We start from the raw sequence: 19,775 nt of genomic DNA, 5'->3' as shown, positions 1-19,775 counted from the left end.
TAGGAATCTAACTTGAAATATTAGTGCCAGCAGACTCCATACTTACTCATACATTTTGTTGACTAAAACTGCAAAGCCAGAATAAAATGCACTTTGAAAGATACAGAGAACGGTATTTTCCTATTTCCTGTATTTCCTAATTCTTTATTTTTACGAAAATTTCCTGCTTGTTCTTCTGCCAGTAAACTGAGGTACCTGGGTATAAAGCATGAGCGCTCGTTCTCTCTCAGACTTTAATTTGGTATGATATTATTATCGTAAGTAGGGAGAAATATTAAGATAGACACTTTCTTGTTTGGATAGTTTCATTAAACTCTCAGGCAAAATTTTTGAAAAAAACCTAATTCCGCTTTTGAAGGTGATAATAAAGGTTATGATGTCATTAAAAGGTGCTGCCACTTGGACTCTAATATTCCTAAGGCATTTATTCAATGTTTTTTACTCCTTACAAGATACACCGATCCAGAATGTTATGATTATGGAAGGGTGTTGCCTCTTAATAGATGTTTGATGTCCTAGCCTTTTTAATCTCTCTCTGTAAGGCAGTTGTTCTATTTTCTCAATCGTTTAGTTGTCCTTTCTGCACCTTCTCGTACTCTCTCATGTCCGTCTTAGGCTGCAGTACTAGAGAGGGTGCCTTGAGGTTTTATACAGTGGCAAAATGATGGCCCCTGTTTTTTCTTTATGCTGTCCTAAAGATGTCCAGAATTTTTCTGGCCACCATTGCACAATATGCCGAGGCAGCTCTGAGAGCCTGAGCTGTAACCACCAGTACTAAGTTCAGCCCCAGGTAAGCAGAGTTTAGATTATTTTCACTTTGCCTTACATTTGGCTACACTGAAGCTCATCTGACACTTTTTTACTGATGGAATCAAGCTTTACTGAAGAGGGATTTTCTGCCGTCCTTTTAAAGGAATTTGATTGCTTGAGGGATCTCACCATCATCTCAGATTTCGAGATTTCATTGCTGGCTGATTTTCCAAGTCACTGATGGTGTTATTCAATAAAGCCATTTCCAGCACTGATCCTTAGGGGACCCCGTTGCTGATGCTTCACCATTGTGAAAGATGATCCTTAAGACCTATCTTTTGCTTCCTACCTGTTAATAAACTTGAGTCAATAAAACAATTTTTCTTCCAGTCCCATGGCAATTTTTTTTTCTGTAATAACCCTTAATAAAATTGTGTTCAAAGGCCTGCTAAACTGCTGGGGAGGAGGATGGAACCACCCAGGGCCCTGACAGCATCCTCCTGGGACTCCTGCAGGTTAGCAAGGCAGCATTTCTCTCTACAGAAGCCTTGAGGACTCTTTCCTGACATACCGTGCTTATCCATGATGTCAGCTTTTGGAGATAAACTCCATCTTACTACCAGGGATGGAAATCAGGCTCACGTGTAATGTCCAGCTTCTGGATATCATGTTTAATAATTGACTTTCAAAATGCTAACAAAATATAGTGTCAATTTGAATTCAGCCTGCTTTACCGTGCCTTTATCCGTATGACAAGCGAGACAAATTTTCCCTAAATATAGGAAAAAGGCAATTCCCTTGGGCACCTTCCAGAGATGGTATGACATGTCCAGAAGACAGTTTCTCAAGCTGTGCTTGAAGTTTGGTCTTTTTTTTTTTCCACTGCTCTTTGCTAATGCCACCCCTTTTGATTTGAGGTTGCCAGAAGTGCCAGTGTGTCCTGTCAGTATTTGGTTTATAATTGTGCATCCTTACACACTGAACACCAGGCTCCTTACTCATAACTATTCCGTCAGGTCACAGTCCATTGTGTGTGTTTGATGAACATTTTTTTGTTGCTGTTTTCCCACATTAGGGGATTTAGCTTCTGCTATATTTAGAACATACCAGGGTATGTTTGCTCACATGAAAGAATGAGCTGATTTTGTAATGAATAATTTTAGTTTACATCTTTTCCTCCTAAAGGTAGCCACTTTTGGAAAATCAAAGTCTACAGAAAGCACCTGTCTTGCCACTTTCTTCCTATTTTTGTTTCCACTTTTCTTGACACATTCACAAAATCTTTCACTCTCAAGCTCATTCGTAGTTCATTTGCAGCTCCAAAATTCTGTTGCAAGCTTTTATACATCATAAAGAAAACCTCATTGTAAAAATACCTGAGGCAACAAAGGTAATGTAGTGATACATCCTAGTAATCCACACGTTCATTCTTCTGCAATACGCTCTACTGGATCCCAGGGATGGAGTATGAGAAGATACAAAACTCCAAAGAGAATGGAGCAAAGTCTGTTTCAGGGAAAAAAACCCGTTTCAGTTAGCATCAAATTCCGCAGACAGCCACTGGCACAAATGTGCACACTTAGAAATGCATGGCTATTTTGTTTCTTATTCTTCCTAGACTGAAAATACTATTATCCATCCCTAGTCCAGTGCCTGTTTTAATGATTGTATTGTTCTGGGCAGGCATTTTCTAGATTTTACACAGCAAAGGCTAAGTATTACCCTTAGGAAAGTCTTCTGAACCAAAAAAATCTATTAATCTGACTTTTGGGCACAGGGAGTGAGCCAAAATAAGCAATAACAAAAAATATAGTAACAGATAATCTCATGAAAAAATTGGAAAATAACTTTTTTTTTTTTCCTACATGGAACTATATCATGGCTTGCCTAGGGTTGCTTTAACCAGAAACAGAGTAATTATGAGTGAAATACATACAAAGATTGTACGGTAGAGGGATGTTTAACTTGTTGTAACTTGCTAACTTGCACATGACGTGGGCTATTCTGTGACCCTGAGCAATTTCACATATTTCCCAGGCTAGATTATATTTCCATATAATTGAAATAAAAATTAATGTAGTGAATCGCTTTAATTTAACTGCTATTGTCCTATCACTTAGAATTTGATGTATCATTTTACCTCTGGAAATCTGGCAGCCACGCACAAATGTCTCTAAAAATGTCCAGAGAAAAGAAGAAGAAAGAAAGAGAGGACCTACTCAAATAAAGATTTGTCTCATAAGAATGCTTTGTCAGTCTTGGGGGGAAAAAAATCCACCCTGCTCTCGTACATTAAACCAGCTCACAGGCAGTATTGCTATAACCTTGACTGGAATATACGCAACTTGCTGACATTTGCTCCACTTCTGGGATCATGTTTTCATGTGGATGACCTATACCTGAACAATTGATCCAGCAAAGCAGGTGAAAAAAAACCAACAAGAAAAAGACAACTTTTCTTCAAGTCCGAATGCAACTTCTTTTTTGCCTTGCCAAGAGATGCTAACACACATTTTGTGCAAGTTTTTCTCAGTAGCCATACAGGTGATGGTGGATGCAGGATATGCAGGTGATGCACAATGAGCTTTTCCTTGAAGGTGTACCAGGAACAACAGGAATAATTTGTGAAGGGGGCAAGGGGGAGGCTAGGCATCAAAACTGACCATGCAAGATAATTTTGCTCAGCAGCTGATTACAGTGTAAGAGCAAGCCCTGAAATTCTGATGCGCTGTTAGACTTACCTGCAGCTTGTGGAAATCAACGTGGATCTTTCCATCAACTAAGAGCAAGCTGGATCACTTGCTTTTTCCATTCCATACATCTAGTGAGAATAAATCCAGTAAAGGGCTGAGGTTTTGCAGGCATACCATCTAACATATTTTTAAATACAGGTGTATAATTGCACATGGATTATTTAACAGATGTAGTCTGATTAGATTTTACAATAACAACTCTAAAGGCCACGAGAAACCATTCATGACTTCAGTGGAATAGGAGCCAAGAGCCCTTAACTACAAGCCCTGGAGTAGGTTACATGGGGTGTTTGGCTAACACTGGTTAGAAATGGGACCAAGGTTGTGCTCTACAACTCTTCACTGCCTTCTTTCTTGGCAGGTTTCTGCCTCTGTCTTCCTGCTCCTGTCAGTCAGTGAGAGCTAAAGTAAGGGGAAATTTGTTGGTTACAGACCTCCATCATCATTCAGACTCCCCTCCCAAAAATACCAGCTTCTCCTTGACCCATTTTTTTCCCCAAAGGTGAAACACAAAAATATCCTCCTCTTGCTTTATATCCTATGCCATTCTGTTACTGTTATACTGTTTCATCAGAATTCTCAGAGATAGAATTCAGATAGGGCAAAAGAAGATGTTTTTCAATACCTCTGGAATATGAAGCATGCAAAGAGTAATAAAATACTAGCTACATTTTTTTATTGCTAATTTTTACTATAAGGAAGCAAGAATTTTGAGCTAAGTTTTTATTTTTCTTCAGGAGCTAATGGGTTGACTTGTCTCCTAAGAAAAAATATGCACCTCAGGATAGGGTCTAACCAGTAACTGCATCATGCAGCTGCCCAGCTGTTAGGTATGTGATGGTTATCCAGAAAATTTCCAACGATTTGGTCTGGTTCTTTCTTAGTGTTTTAAAGAAAGATTTAAAAAGCAGTCTCTATGCATCTCCCATGTATCATCAGACACATATCTGACTGTAGGCAAGCACATTTCTAGAAGCAGAAATACCTAGGAGCTTTGATCTCTTTTAAAACCACTAAAGGTAGTTTATCTCAAGTTGCACAAACATGGATAATCTTCCTGGCTTTAAATATGTTCCAGCTGAGATCCTTCTTATGTCTTTAATGGATGTCACTAAGTCTTTAATAGCTGATGACTTAGTCCCCAAGTAACACAGAAAAAAGATCAAGTAGCTCTGTAGTGCTGCTGAAACCGTATAGCGTGGTGGAAATAACCTTAAGCCATGAACCTCAGTTAAGGAATGGAGCTACTAGCAGCTCTGCCATGCTGCCTTGCATTTACATATACAGGAGGAAAAAAGAAGCAAATGTTTCCTAGTGTGTGGAAATTTCTAAGCACCTATCAAGCACTTTTCTGTCTTCAAGATTGCTGCCTTTACAAGCCGTTTTCAGTCCTTTTTAAACTGTTTCTTCCAAACGGACTAGCAAATGGCATGTTACTCCACACAGTCATCTGTTGCAGTAAGACCACCATTTATCCTGAATAAGGCTAGCAGAAATTGCCCCTTGAGGTGAGTTACACCTTCCATGTAAACCCTTGCAGGATCCTCTGTGAACACCCTGACCTGTGCTGCTTCAGTAGTCTGCTCCATAGATTCAAGGGTCATTGTGGTTTCCTGTATGGGTCTACCAGCTTTGCAGAAGAATATTAAATTAATCTGGTACAAATCTAATACATTATTTACAGTATTTGTGTCTTTGTTGTATCTAAACACTTTAATGCATCTGTCCTCACAAACCCTCTGTATTATTTACGGTTCACTTTTAGTGAACCACTAGGAAAATTAATGTACTGCAAAATTAAAGGGCCACATCCTGCCAGATCCTAATGGAAAGCACATTGTGGGACAAAAGGCCATGGAGAACCTGCAGTCCCTTTCCTTGAGAAGCCTACGTAAGGCCAGGCAGGATTTCAGCCCCTAAACATGGTGATGATTTTCCTGTTACTCTTCCCTGCTAGCAGACTTCCAAAGGAGCAGAGTGGGCAGTGGGCACTGGACCTGCCTTTCACTGGGACTTGCCAGGCAGCAAGGCATGAATGCCGTCTGTGAGGCTCTCCAGATCAAGACAACTCTGTGTGGGCCAAAGCTGAGGATAAAAAAAAAAAGGCGTTCAAGTATTCCCAAAGGCACTCAAGAGCTGCATGTCAGTGGAGCTCAACTCCTCAGGCCAGGGTATTGGGCATTCAAAGTGCCACAGCTAGGTGTAGGCAAAAATAAAAGATAAAGGAAAGGAAATGATGGCCCTTGGAGATCAGTGGACTGAAGAACCTCACAAACAAGCCTAGTCCTGACTGACCAGGAGCATGGACGTGTGATATATCATTTTGTGAAGTTTGTAATAAGGATATACTAACCTGCATTAAAACAAGGAGTTAAGCTTGTAAGCAAGGCACCACAGGAGCAGCACTGCTCTGTTTGCCTGTGCTGTCATCTACGTGCCCAGTGGAGGGTCAGAGACGCAGCACTGCAATTTACAGATTGGTGTCTCTGAACCACTCCAGGACTGGAAACAGCAGAAGCAATTCTGGAAAGAAAATACTCTTCTCCATAACAACAAAAATGAAACAACTTTGCATGTCCAGCCAAGCCCTCACAAAGCAAACCTGGCAGGAGACTCCATAGGATATTGTACAATAAAAATAAATTTCCTGTATTACTTCTGCTTTTTGTAATTGCTCATCTGTTTGTGTGGCATTTCCTACCACTTCCAAATGCACCAAGGGAACAATCTTCTAGCTCCTTCATAACTCTTTCTGCAGTAGATCTAGCTCAAAAAAACTCTTTTCGTAACAACCTCTCAAAATGAATTCTAGTGCAAAAGAACATCATCTCTTGGAAATATCATTGCAGTTCACATGAATTAACAAAAAGACTCTGTGAGACCTCACTGCCTAGTCCGGTAAAGAACCTCACTATCACAGATGATTCTCTCTGATGACCAAAAAGAAGAAAAACTCATAAACAATCAAGACTAACCTCTGCTTTTGCTGTGAGACTCCTCTTAGCTTTTTAGTGAAACAGCAGCTGAAGCATCTGGATTTGTTCTTTATTTCTTCCTTTTCACTGATCTTTTATGATTTTCTCTTGACATCGTATTGTCCTGTAAATGTTTCTCCACATCATGTTTCCTATAGTTTCTCTGCCCAAATGCCCAGATAGGTGTGTTTTCCTTTCTCCAGACCTCTGGGAAGGAAAATACACAATGTACTGAGGCAGCCTCTTACACCTTCTTCATGAATCTCTGCCTTCCCCCTCCACATAATCTAAATCACTGTAGCCAAAAATTAAAATTACTTCTCCTTACATTTCTCCTGGTTCTTCTTAAGGAATGCTGATGCTACTTTCTTATTGAAATGTGCCACATGGCTACCAAATTTACTAGTCCTCTAACTTTTGATTCTTTTTTGGTTCTGAGGATCTCATACGTGACACACACAAAGCTACATAGACGTGAATTAATCAACAGAGAGAGTGATCTGATATTGGGGAAGTCCATATTGGGCTTATGTGATAATTAGAAGTGACTGATCACTACTTGAAAAGCATACAAGATTGTTATTGTAACATTTGACAAGTAATGTTTGAGTAGCTGGCTGAATAATAAAAGAAATGTAACTAGCACATCTGAGGACCAACAGAATTTGTCCTCCAAATGCATAATTCGAGGAGTAATTTTTCAGCCAGTGTTAGAGGTGATATTTGGCAAAGTACAAGACAAAACGTTGTTTGTTGTTGAGGCATAGTTTGGTGTTTTTGCTGTTTTGCAAATTTGTCATTCTGCTGCGTATTTGAAAAGTTCTGTGAACATGGCCTCAGGCTGTCAAACTTTATTCTTTTAGAGCTGCTCAATTTTCATCCAGTCTGAAGATGGTTTTATAATTCAAAAAAAAATGCCAAGAATATTACAGGTCCAAAAAGGTTATTTGCACACCAGCTGCAGAAATACTGTGTATTTTGTTTGCTTCTGAAAACACTTTCAGTGTCAGGTAAGAAAAAAAAACCCTGAACATTTTGTGTTCAACCTAGTGTAAAATGTCAGAGCAAAAGTCAAGAAGTACAAGGTGCTCCCCTAACACATTCTGACATTAACAATTTTTGATTTTATGAATATGTGCCCTATAGCTTATAGATTTTTTTTTTCCATTTCTTTGTTTCTTGTACTTATTTTTTTCTCTTATTTAGTAGTCATCTGTGTGAAGAGGATTGCATTTCTAGTCAATTTTATGAGCTGTTTTCATCAGAGAACCTGATTCTTGGAAGTTAAAGACAGGCATTCTTCTGGTGGTTGCTGGAAGAGCAGTGTCAGGCTCCCTGAAGATCTGAGCTTGAATATCTGCTCTCAATGCTGATAACTAGCATATTCCTGATTTACTTGCTGGCAGAGTCAGCTCTGGGCTTCTCAGCTATGACATTTTGCTGCTCAAGGACCTGACAGCCATAGGCTTAAGACATGCTGGCTGTAAGAAGGGATAGAGCTGAGATGGAGGAGCGGTGGGCAGAGTCTTGTCACTCTGTCCACATTTCGGGGCACAGGAAAATTGAGGGACAAGGGACACTAGATAGGATGGCCCTCCCCTACCAGGTACCACTGATGTAAACATCCCTCCTATACCCTTTTGGAAGCAATAGCCATAGCCACCCTGAGCATCCTAGGCTTCGATGCATTTAGTAGCGGGACAACAGATGATTTTCTTCCAATAGTTGTATGTTCCCCATATCAAGAAGTAGTGCTGTTCAGTGCCGAGACTGAAATACCTGATTTGGAAGAAATGCTTTCTTTTTGTGATCCTTCTCTGCCTTTAATAGTTACTAACCATCATGGATAGTTTTGATCTTCTTCCCTGAATCTATAAGCATCTTCTACATACCATCTTATTCCTGGCAGCCTTTGTTCCTTGATACATTATCAGCTTTCTTGAGTATCACTGCTATACCAAGTCTCACCTTGTACTAGGAAACCTAAAAGAATGCCCTTTGAAAACATAATCAAAGTGATTAACTGTATACAAGTGACTGAAAAAGAAAGAAACATTGAAAATAAGTGCTCAGCGGATAACATACTTCATCTTCTCTCTGACAAATTATTTAACATGGTTTTCTGAGTATTCACCAGCTTGACTTAACTCTGCCATTTCCCTCTTCCAAGCTTCATCTCCTTCATATTAATACAATAGCTGATACTGGACAGAGGATTTCCCTGCGAGGTCTGAGGCTTTTCACAAGGCAGAGGTATCACTTGGAGATATCAGGTTGCTATAGGAAGCATCTTTTAGGTGACAGGGGATATGGAAGGATTGCCCTGTGCATCAGTCATTCCCAGCTGGAATGATCCTGAAACAGCAATCCTGATCTACCCCTTCTTCATTTTGCTGCATTACCTCTTTGCTAAATGCAAATTGACAGGATTTAAGAGATATGGCCTATTTGTTCTGGTCAGGTCAACATATTTTATTTTAAGCTAGCCCTTATTCTTCTTCTAACTTTGGTCAAAATCTTGAGGCTGAAATACAATACAGCCAGACAAAAACTGTTCTGTGGTTTTAATATACAAAACCATTTCTTAACCAGAATATAATCAGTAGTAACGTACCACATCTGCAGAAATCCACAGATTATTAATATTAAGAGGATATTTTTTACATTATAGTCTGTATTATGTGTAATAATTTAGTCAGCAACTATCAGAATTACAACTGGTCAATTTGATGACATGATAAACTGCAGATGACACATAATATACGTTCAGATTTCATGCAAGCATATATAAAACTATTAGCTTTGGTAAATTTGTTATATCTTACATCACAGCCGGCTTTGCCTCATGTGACCAGTTAAAAAGAACAAAACATTTCCTTGTTGATCCCATGAAATAAGTCATGAGTTATAAACATACCAGATTAAATTTCTGGCTAGGCAGTAGTACCATTTTGATTTTGCTGATGCTCAGCAAGTCTGTATTTTGTGTAAATTAAGCCAAAATGGAGAATATTTACAATGTTTCTGACACACTACAATATCTAATGTGAATTTACACCGATTCTCAGTACTCCTTGCAAATAAGTATAAACATTGTTGCAACAATCAAAATATATGAAGAATTTTGTATCCATCATTGTTCTATCAATCTAGTCCATCATTTATATCTGAATACTAATTATTTAGCACAATTTTTGGTTCCCTGACCTTAGAGTGTTATCATCATGGTGTGGTTTAACCCCAGCCAGCAACTAAGCACCACGCAGCTGCTCGCTCAGTTCCCCCCACCCAGTGGGTTGGGGGAGAGAATTGGGAAAAGAAGTAAAATTCATGGGTTAAGAACAGTTTAATAGAACAGAGAAGAAGAAACTAATAATGATAATGATAACACTAATAAAATGACAATAGTAATAATAAAAGAATTAGAATATACAAGAAATGCACAATGCAATGGCTCACTACTCGCTGACCGATGCCCAGTTAGTCCCCGAGCAGTGATCCCCCCCCAGGCCAACTCCCCCCAGTTTATATACTGGGCATGACGTCACATGGTATGGAATACCCCTTTGGCCCATTTGGGTCAGCTGTCCTGGCTGTGTCCTGTGCCAACTTCTTGTGCCCCTCCAGCTTTCTCACTGGCTGGGCATGAGAAGCTGAAAAATCCTTGACTTTAGACTAAACATTACTTAGCAACAACTGAACACATCAGTGTTACCAACATTATTCTCATACTGATCTCAAAACATAGCACTGTACCAGCTACTAGGAAGACAACTCTATCCCAGCTGAAACCAGGACACATCAACACTACTTGTAACTATAAACCAAGTTCAGTCCAGCAATACTTAACACTTTTTTTTAAAACGTCAGCTTCTTCCATCATATTAGGGGATGAAAGTTTTCATATTTAAAAGAAATACTTCAGATACTTCTGGTTTCAAAGAAAGAAAGTGTAAGATGAAAATTAAAGAAGTATATGAGTTTGTATATGCAACTCATGCCTTTTTTTAATACTCATGAGATTTGAATGCTATGCTTAAGGTAACCCACACAACATTTTCCTAGTAATGCCATGTTTTCATTAAATCTGAATATATTTAACAACATTTTGTGAATACCATTTATCTGGCACAAAAACATACTCTTGTTTCAATAGAAACTGTTTTGTGTCATTATTCCAGTATGTTTTGTCTTTAAAAATGACCAAATTAGATTTCATTACAGTATCTGAAACATCATCACATTTGCTTTCCTTTCCCTTCACTTAATCTGCCTAACAGCCCTGTATCATCACTATGTCTGCAAGTGACAACTCATCACTGTTCAAAAATTATTTGAAGATTGTTAAAAAGGATAATACTGGATACTTACCTTGAAAATTGACTCCAGCTGCTTTCCTGGGGTGATAACTTTTGTTATGTGTTTATGGTTTCTTATGAAGAATTTTCTTGTTCAGGCAACAAAAACAAGTTGCTCAAATTTTTTCATTAGCACTTCCACTGCCACAGGCTTGGGCAAAATATATTTTGTACCTTCAATGGTAAATTTTTATTGCAGCAACCTATGGGTTTTATATACAGATATGAAAGTTTAACAACATGAAAATGTTTAGAGAATTGAAGATACATCCAAGAAGAACGAGGTTACTGCATTTCTGACTACTTCTACTGTATGCTGGCATTACAGCGGCTGTAAAGAAGGCAGTTGCATCTGAGCTGAAATGCAGGATCAACAACCAGGAGTCTTTACTGGAAACATTTGAAGATGTGTGATGTTTCATTCCTGTGTCCACACAAGGTGGAAACAAAGGATAGGCAAAGCAGGGCAAGACTAAAGGTGTAGCTGCTCACCAGAAAATATCTGAATTCCATAGACCCTACTGCCCTTTCTTGTCCAGTTACAGACTGGAGATGCATCTCATTCTTTACATGTAACTCCTGAAGGATACAGCCAAATAGCATCTGGGTACATCTGTCCTCAGAAGCAAGTGCAGGAGGAGCTGAGAGAGATCCCTGAAGTGTCAAACATGCTGCCACCTCTGGAACATGCAAGATATAAAACGGGTTTGACTAAGTCATCATCCCAAAACACAGGTACTTACTAGTTTGTATGCCATCCATATAATAACAAAGTTGATGTTTCAGGTACTAATTTTTTACATTTTATAAATAAAGTTATCATGGGGTGCTCTGGAACAGGTGTCCTGTTCTCTCATAGCATTTTAGGGTAAACATTTGCAGAGATGCTGGGTATCCCAATATGAAGAATTTCTCAAGAAAACTGGTTTTTTTTTGTCATGTGTCCCCCCGCCTTGGTTAAACAAAACTAACCAATTTAAAACAATGCACCTAGTCTGGAAAGCTGTAATGCCATTAAATGCCTTATGTCTCGAAACAGTGTATGACAAATTGGCATAACTTTTTTGTCCCATATTTGGGTGTATTTTATTCCCATCTGCTTATTTTCTTTGATGTTCCCAGTAATAACTGACACTCACTTGGGTCTCTTAGCTATCATCTGCACAAATAAAACCTGACATTGCTTTCATAAAATAATGTCAATAGTATATCAAATTCTCCAGCATATTCCCTGCACAGCTGCACCAAGTGACAGAAGCAAAAACTGCCTTCAAACATAATTTATAAAATCATAAAAGGAGTGAACTGTTCTCCCTTTTAAAAGCAAAGCTTAGCTAACTTGTAAACAAGATGACAAATCACGAGCAGGTTGGTTTAGGGATTTTTTCCAGGACAGGAAAGGTCATTGGAAACATTTTTTTCTCATCTGGTACCTCTTTACTAGAAGCAGCAATAGAAAAAGCAAGAATAATCAGTGAAAAGACTCATCATTAAAAACAAAAATAAGTTCTTCTGCCTCCCACAATTTAGAAACAAAAAAATAGATGCAGGGGGAGAGGGATCTAAGTGCTTTACAAATATGACAGGTTTTATTCTCCTTTCCATCTGAAATCTGCTTCTTCCAGTTTAGGCATCAGTCACAGTTGCATTTGGGATCTTCTAAGTCTTAACATTGACGTACGTTCCCTATTGCTAGAGAACTGGCATATCAGTGTAGACTTCTTTCATAACTTTTTTGCCCAGCACAAAGCAACAAAAAATAAAAGAACAGCATAAGATTTGATTTGCTCACCTTTATTTCAGATGGAATGCCATCATGTCAAGTGGATGTTTCTAGCAGATATTTTAGAATCAGTCTGACTTTTGTCAGTCAGGTGTCCTTTCTAATCCAAATGATTTTTTATATAAAAAAGATGAGAAATTTCTACACTTAGTCCTTCTGAAGCAAGCATCATTACAGAGGCCTTTACCAAAAGCAGCAATTCATTAAAGATCAATTAAATAGTGCAAACAACTAGACTGTAAGTTAATACTTTTGAAACCTAAGACATATTTTGGTATATGTAAACTGAAGTAATTTTAAGCCATCAACAAGTGACCTAATTAGCACACTGGAAAACATTAAATACTTGGAAAATTTTGCAACTGACTGCACTTTCCAGCAAAGATAGTACAGTAAAGATATGCAACCCAAGATCATAAGGATGATGACCATTGTTCTTCCACTTGAACTTGAATTCTCAGCTATCAATTGGTATATTTTAAAGGAATCTGAGAAAAGAAATTTTTCAAACCAGATGTTATTACAGAGTATCAAAGTCCGCCGTTTAGTACCAAGTACTCCCATATAGACCAGCATCATTATGTGTACTAGAAATGGAAGTAAGTGAGCAGTGGCTGCATCTTTCTGTACCACTGCACTTGTAATAGAAAGAAGCATTACTACATTTTGGGCAACCCACTGGAAATGTCAAAAAGTTTTCACAGCTTTTTGAAAGTTATACGTGCATGTTTATCTTGGAAGATATATGTAGTTATATAGGCATATAACATACTAAAAAGATATGGAGTGGGACTCTCCTTACAATGACTGCTGAATAGCTATTCAAAGCACTCTTGACAGGGAACTGTATGCTACATCTATACCTAAATACTATTTATTTTTAACAGAAAATTACATTGCCATTTTCTTTATGATGCAACAGTTTCTAATAGGATAGGAAAGGATGTAGGAGGACCAGAAGAATGTAGAATAAGTCCTGCCTGCGGTCTCCTCACTGGCTCACAGAGCTAGCTAGGTGCTGAGGGGACCGTGTCTTGCCCTCTTCCAAGGATCTGAAGACATTGCACTTACATCCCTGGTAGCTCCAAGAACGTCCTTGACATGGAGCAATTCTGAACTGCCTCCATCTGCCTCTTAGTACGATTTCACTAGTCACAGCGAGACCCTGATCTTAATCCGGGTTTCCATACACCACTGTAATGTAAATAATTAAGAGGAATAATAAGAAGCAGCTTGTTTACTTCTACTCATGACAAAGACAGGAGTTGAATGTAGATGAAAAAATAATATGCCAGCAGCCAGTTCCAAGCCTTTGAGAATAAGATACATCTTGCCTTTGATTTGTAAGACACAATACTTACACTGCAATATGCCATATTTGTAAACTCAACTGTTAAGTAGTATTTACCATGACTAATGTAGGAGCATTCAAAGAATACTTGTTTGTAGAAGGGTCTTGCAATGTTAAGATTTACCAACAATTTGGAATTGTGAACATGAGGGAATTTAGCGAGCAGCCCTGATGAACTGTTTCTGTATGGACTGACAATTACACAGAGGCTTCAGCAGATGTTCTTTAGCTCTTAAACAATATTTTATGAGGTAGCAATGTGCACGGTACATCAGTCTCGGTTTGGCTTTTCCCTGTTCTCTTTCTCCAAAACAGGGCAGAACGCTATTCATAAACTGCATATTTCAACTATAAACATGGCATGTTCTTACTTTCTCAGTATGAGTTGGTGGAATTACAATTATCAGTTACGTAGGAGTAATCTACATCCTGAAGCCCAGCAAATAGCTTTAATCTTGACTGCTTGGCTCAGTTAGTGACTGTGACTCCAGAACATATTATCTTCCCTTCCTTCAAGGGATGAAGTTACTTTGCATCAGTTTTGAGCTGATGACATACTTTTTCCACTTAGCCAGCAAGTTTTGGCAGTCATTCTATACTTTGTTATTCTTCTGTTGAGGAAGAACAGGTATAAGACAGTCCCACTATTAATTCAGAATGTACTGAAGAAGCTGGAGACTACACCTTTGAATTGAGAAGGCAAAAACATACTTCTATAAAACAGTTTAAAATGCTGCAGCTTGGGCTTTAAAATCTTTCTCGCTGAGGTGTGAGCCTTTCAGATCTTTAAAACTAAAGAAGCGTATGGTTACGTTTTGCTGGTTTACATGGCAGCATGCTGATACTGCAGCACAGTGGATAGGTGACACTGCGATATTTCTTCATCTCCATAGTTCCCTAACAGCTTCTGCACCCCAGCAAGCCAGCACATGTGGTCCGTAAGACAGTATCTCGATAAACTATAAAGGCCAGTAAGGTAGGACCTTTCTAGGCTCTAGGATCATCATCTCTGGAGATCTCTAAAGATAAGCCAGACTAGCTCCTGTCAAGCATGGCATGAGCTATGAATAGCAGATTCTCCCTACAGGCAGAGGATGAGGACCTGATGACCCTCATTTCTGTGAGTCTCTGGCTAGTATGACTCTGTTGCTTGGATGGTGTGGTCCATCTTCACTATTTAATCTTCAACATATTCCTTAGGCTTTTGAAAATAATAACTACCAATAGAACTTCCTAAGCGATGTTTGTTATGCTTGCCTTCCTCAAGAAAACAACAGTAGTTCTCATACAGTATTAATGCAAGGAAAATAAGGAAATCCTGAAAATTTATATTAGGTGAACTACTGTCATTACACATAATATGGTTCATGAAAGCTGGGCAAAGTTTAGAGATCAGAAAAAGAAGCATCTGAGTACTACAGATTCACAGGTTGGGTGGCAACTGGTGTGCATTTAATTAATACCTACCTGCTGGAACTGGCCATGGTTAGATGAATTAAAGTCCATGGCACTAAAACTATCCTTTTAAGCTCTCAATATCCTTTTGTATGATCATTCTGCCAATACCTTTTGGTTGTGATAGTTCCTATCACAATGGTTCCTTTGCTACATAAACTCGCTGGCTAGTCTTAAAAGGTTTTTTTGAATAATTGCCAAGTTAACACATCTCATCATTATTATTTCCATCATTGTAAGGTCTAGCATAAAAGTCACATATAGAGCTGCTTTTATTGTTTTTTGAGCTTTTTTCTTTTTTTGTTCCATAACTTGTCAAATGTGGCCTGATTTTGTAAAAAGCTGAATGTCATAGGCAGCCTCTGAGGATTCAAATTCCTTTTAGGCATCCAGTTGCATCCTACAGAACATGGCTTAGCCAGTAGCAGATCTACCTATAAGCAAATTACTGTAAATCATACTGTACCCATTGAAGATGTTTATTGATAGCTGTATAAAATGTATATATAACTTGGCCAGTCTCCTAGAATCAAAAGAAAGAGAAAAAGAATAGGGATTCGTGGCACCTCAGCTAGACGTTGTTTTATAAATGTATGGTGGATATTCTCAACAAATTATTTATATCCCCTGTAAAACAATTAGGCATCCAGGATGAATTGTAGCAGAGTAATACATCCCATACTCATATTTAGCTGTACCCTGACTTACTGCCCTACTAAAGATCACGCGTACCTTCTGGGATGCCTCGTTTCACCTTATTCTTGTACATTATCATTGCTGCCTGTTTTTTCTCTCCTTCATTGCAACCAACTCCTTGCAGCCTAAGCATCAAGTGCTAATTTAGTCTACTCAGTTACCAAGTTCCGTGGCTGCTCACATATAAACTTCCCTATTGTGTACGCTCAAGATAATTTCTCAGAGTTTCACTGATTTATGTATATGTCAGATATTAAAATTAACCATCATTCTTGTATTATTATTTACAGATACATGCATAAATACACATGCCTAGGTTTAAAATACATCAGTTATTTCATGAATATAACTGATGGCATAACAGAGACCCATCACTCATCCTGAACTCATTGATTTACCATACCTTAATTTAAAGTAATTATTAGAGAAAGGATTCACTTTGCCCTTTCCCTTCTACCCTGGTATTATCTATTCACTGGAGATACCTTGTACAGTTGCCAGTTTTGCCAGGGTGTACTTTTTCTGTATATTTATATTTGTTGCATATATGCCAGAAAAAGAGGTTCACTACCTCCTCTACTTTTTCCTCTTTTCTTCCTCAGTCTTCCTCTCCTCTGTTCTGACCCTGCTTCCTCCCCTGTTACGGTTCTGGGGCTTACTGGAGTCTTCAATCGTCAGAACCAGACTGGATAAAGCCCTGAGTAACCAGGTGTGATCTGACCCCTGATCCTGCTTTGAGCAGGAGGTTGGATTAGATGAGTTCAAGAGGTCCCTTCCAACCTGAATTGTCTTATGATGCTATGATCTGAGTCACTTCAATCCTTCATGCAAAGCAAGCCATCCAGCTTTTTTAGTTGGGATAGGGAGTTAAAGCATTGAAGAGTACCTGTATACAAAGAACACGAGCTAAATGACAGTAGCAGCAGGGACTGGAGGAGGCCTCCTCTGTGTCACCTGCCAGATGGGCTCTCTGCACCTTGTGGAAGTGCAGTGTCATGTGCAAGTACACTGGGACACAGGTTGTCATCCTCCTGTCATTGCTCTTTGTCTTTCTGTTATGCTGTATGTGGCTCCAGCCTCGGTTCGGGCCTTCCCCTGGAGAAAAAAACAACTGTCAAAGCTTAACCTTTTCTATGGTGCTCAAAAGCACACTATGTGCTAGCGACTGTGATGTGCCCTAAGAATAAATCTTATATGTGGATTTCTATTGCTTTCAATACTACACTGTATGCTAAAGGCAGCTTTGAGGCATTCCTTAGGAAAAAACCTGTCCATGGCTTTTGCATAGTGTGCATTAACTCCCTCTGTGAAAGAACCCTTTAGAATAAATTTGTCTCCTATGTAAACAGAGAGTACAGACATGTAGATTTTTGGATGAACATAGACACGAACTGTGCCTTCCGCCATCCACTGAGGCTCTGCTCTATGCCACCTACACAGAGAATGAGGGGTGCCCTCCAGCTCTGCATCCCATAACACCAGCCTCTGGTTCTCCCCAATGTTTTCCAGAACGCTAGTATGTCCCTTTTACCACCTCACTCTCTACAGGATAGCCAGACCACCTGGGAACAATGCTGTTTAGTCCATTAGAAGACCCGCCTTTCTATACACCACACAGGAAAGAAGGGTCCTTTCTTGTTTTTCCTCAGACATGAGCAGAAAAGCAAATGGGAAAAGGGAACCTTACCACGGGAACCAATCCATCCAAATCCCTTGCAGTTGCATTAGAGGTTTTATATGTATCCTAGTGACTGCAGCTACTTTATCATATAACACAACGCCTAAAAACATTTTTCTTAACTGTCGCAGTTCAATTTCATTACTTACCAGTACTCAGAAATCTCTAGGTAATTTTCTTTACTAGAAAGCTGAAAAGTCTTCAATCATTCTCATATATTACAGCATACTATTTTACAATTCTAAGGCTCTAACTTTAAAATATTGGCCTACAGGGCTCTGACACTAACACTTGTAAGACCTGATGGAAACTCTGAAAGGAACAACACTTTCATGAGTAAAAAGGATGTTAGCAAATTTTTATAATACTTTTTAACAAGTTTAAGAGTTGACTGATGCTGGAAGAACTGTGCACCATAGCGTATCTCTTGCCTTTGGCAATTGGAGAGGGAGACACAGGTTCAGAGCTGGAACCCCTGCATCAAAGAGTGGAATCTCAAAAGATTTGGTTATGCTCGGATAATGATCATCTTAATGATTCAATGGTTACTCTACTTCAGGCGTGGCCATACATCCAAATCCCTTTATTCTAGATCCTTCACTTTTTCAGAAGGTGAGTTGAAAGAACCACTTCTACCACCTTTAGAGACTTTCACTGGTTTTTGGTTTTTAGGGTGAAAGAACAAGCTGATTAGTAACCCACTGATTTTCAGGTAAATCTTTGTGAGGTATATTTCCCTGAACAAATTCTGTTAGAATTTGCTTCAAGTAAATTGCACATCTGCACATCAGAAAACAAATAAGCCCTGAGTTAACACTTTCTTGTGAAAATCACAGCAAGCATTATTACAAAGCAGCTATCATTATCTTCTTCCACTTGCTAAAACAAGATTATTTTAAAGACATCATCTTGGGAAGAAGCAGCTCTTACAAATGTTTATTCATATCTTCTTCACATAGTCATTTTTTCAACTAAGGTTAGTCTAACCCATATTTCAAAAGTTTAGTCTATTCTTAAATGTTAGTTCTATAAAATTACATCAACCATACCCCTGAGCTATTGCCATGATTTTGTTATTGGTACAGTTTAACTTTCCGTGTATCATGTACAGACAAACCTGTCTGTATACATGCCAACTCAGAAAGCCAAAACATTTACACACTCTATTCACAGATTAGCACAAAGCTATACTTTTTCTTCTTTGACTAGCATAATACTATATTAATGTCTTCTAGTCAAGGATAAACTACTATATATCTTACACATGTTTAATAAACATAGTAAAGTACATGTATTACACATGAACTATGTAGCATGTATGACTTAAGGCATGGCTGCATATTGTGCTTGTTACAGTGATTCAAGAAATAGACTGGAGGATGTTGTAAACATCCTTGTTGCCCACACATTGGTTTTCTTGCCATGAAAACTGTGTGTGCTTCTGTGAGTGTGTTTGTGTGAAGAGATGAGAAGACCACCAGTGTGCATCGGTGGGTCTCCTCCCAGGGAGACCTTGGCTATTGTCAGAGATTGAGGGATTTGGGACCAGTCTCTGGATGCATGAGTTAGGATGTAGTCTCCCATCCATACCTTGGTTCAGACTTTAAAAGAAGGAAAGCTTCTACTTAATCTACTTATGCTCTCAGGACTTCTGATCGTATTGCTTAAAAGAAATAAAAATAATTGCCTAAGGGCGGGGGGAGCAGGGCGAGCTGTAAAGTTTAATTGGATTTTGATCTTGTCCACAAACTGAAATGGTCACCTCAATCTGAAATCAGACAAAAGATGAAGAGAGTTTTTCCTAATTAGACAGTGTAAATTCTGAAAAGTACTTCCTGGGGATATTTCCTTAGAAAATTGATCAGACATACTTAATTATGAACAAAATATTTGGAGATTTAAACATGTTAAAAAAGAAAGGCAGCCTCCTGGTTTTTGTTTTCTTTCAAAGAAGAACTGAAATGCGTAATTATAAG

General features: G+C 38.7%; 1 long non-coding RNA gene across 2 annotated transcripts in view; it reads left to right on the top strand.

Annotated features, from left to right (window-relative positions):
• LOC128142344 (uncharacterized) overlaps nucleotides 1-18,598 on the top strand; it is a 172,726-nt gene extending 154,128 nt beyond the window's left edge. For both annotated transcript variants that reach the window (XR_008235357.1, XR_008235356.1), the window contains exon 4: nucleotides 18,472-18,598. This is a non-coding gene — a long non-coding RNA (uncharacterized LOC128142344). The remainder of the gene's footprint in view (nucleotides 1-18,471) is intronic.
• The last annotated feature ends 1,177 nt before the right edge of the window (nucleotides 18,599-19,775 follow it).

Source organism: Harpia harpyja, chromosome 5 (genome assembly GCF_026419915.1).
Source record: "Harpia harpyja isolate bHarHar1 chromosome 5, bHarHar1 primary haplotype, whole genome shotgun sequence".
Lineage (NCBI taxonomy): Eukaryota > Metazoa > Chordata > Aves > Accipitriformes > Accipitridae > Harpia > Harpia harpyja.
The sequence above is the reverse complement of the archived record's forward strand: the minus strand, read 5'-3'. Positions and strand labels throughout refer to the sequence as shown.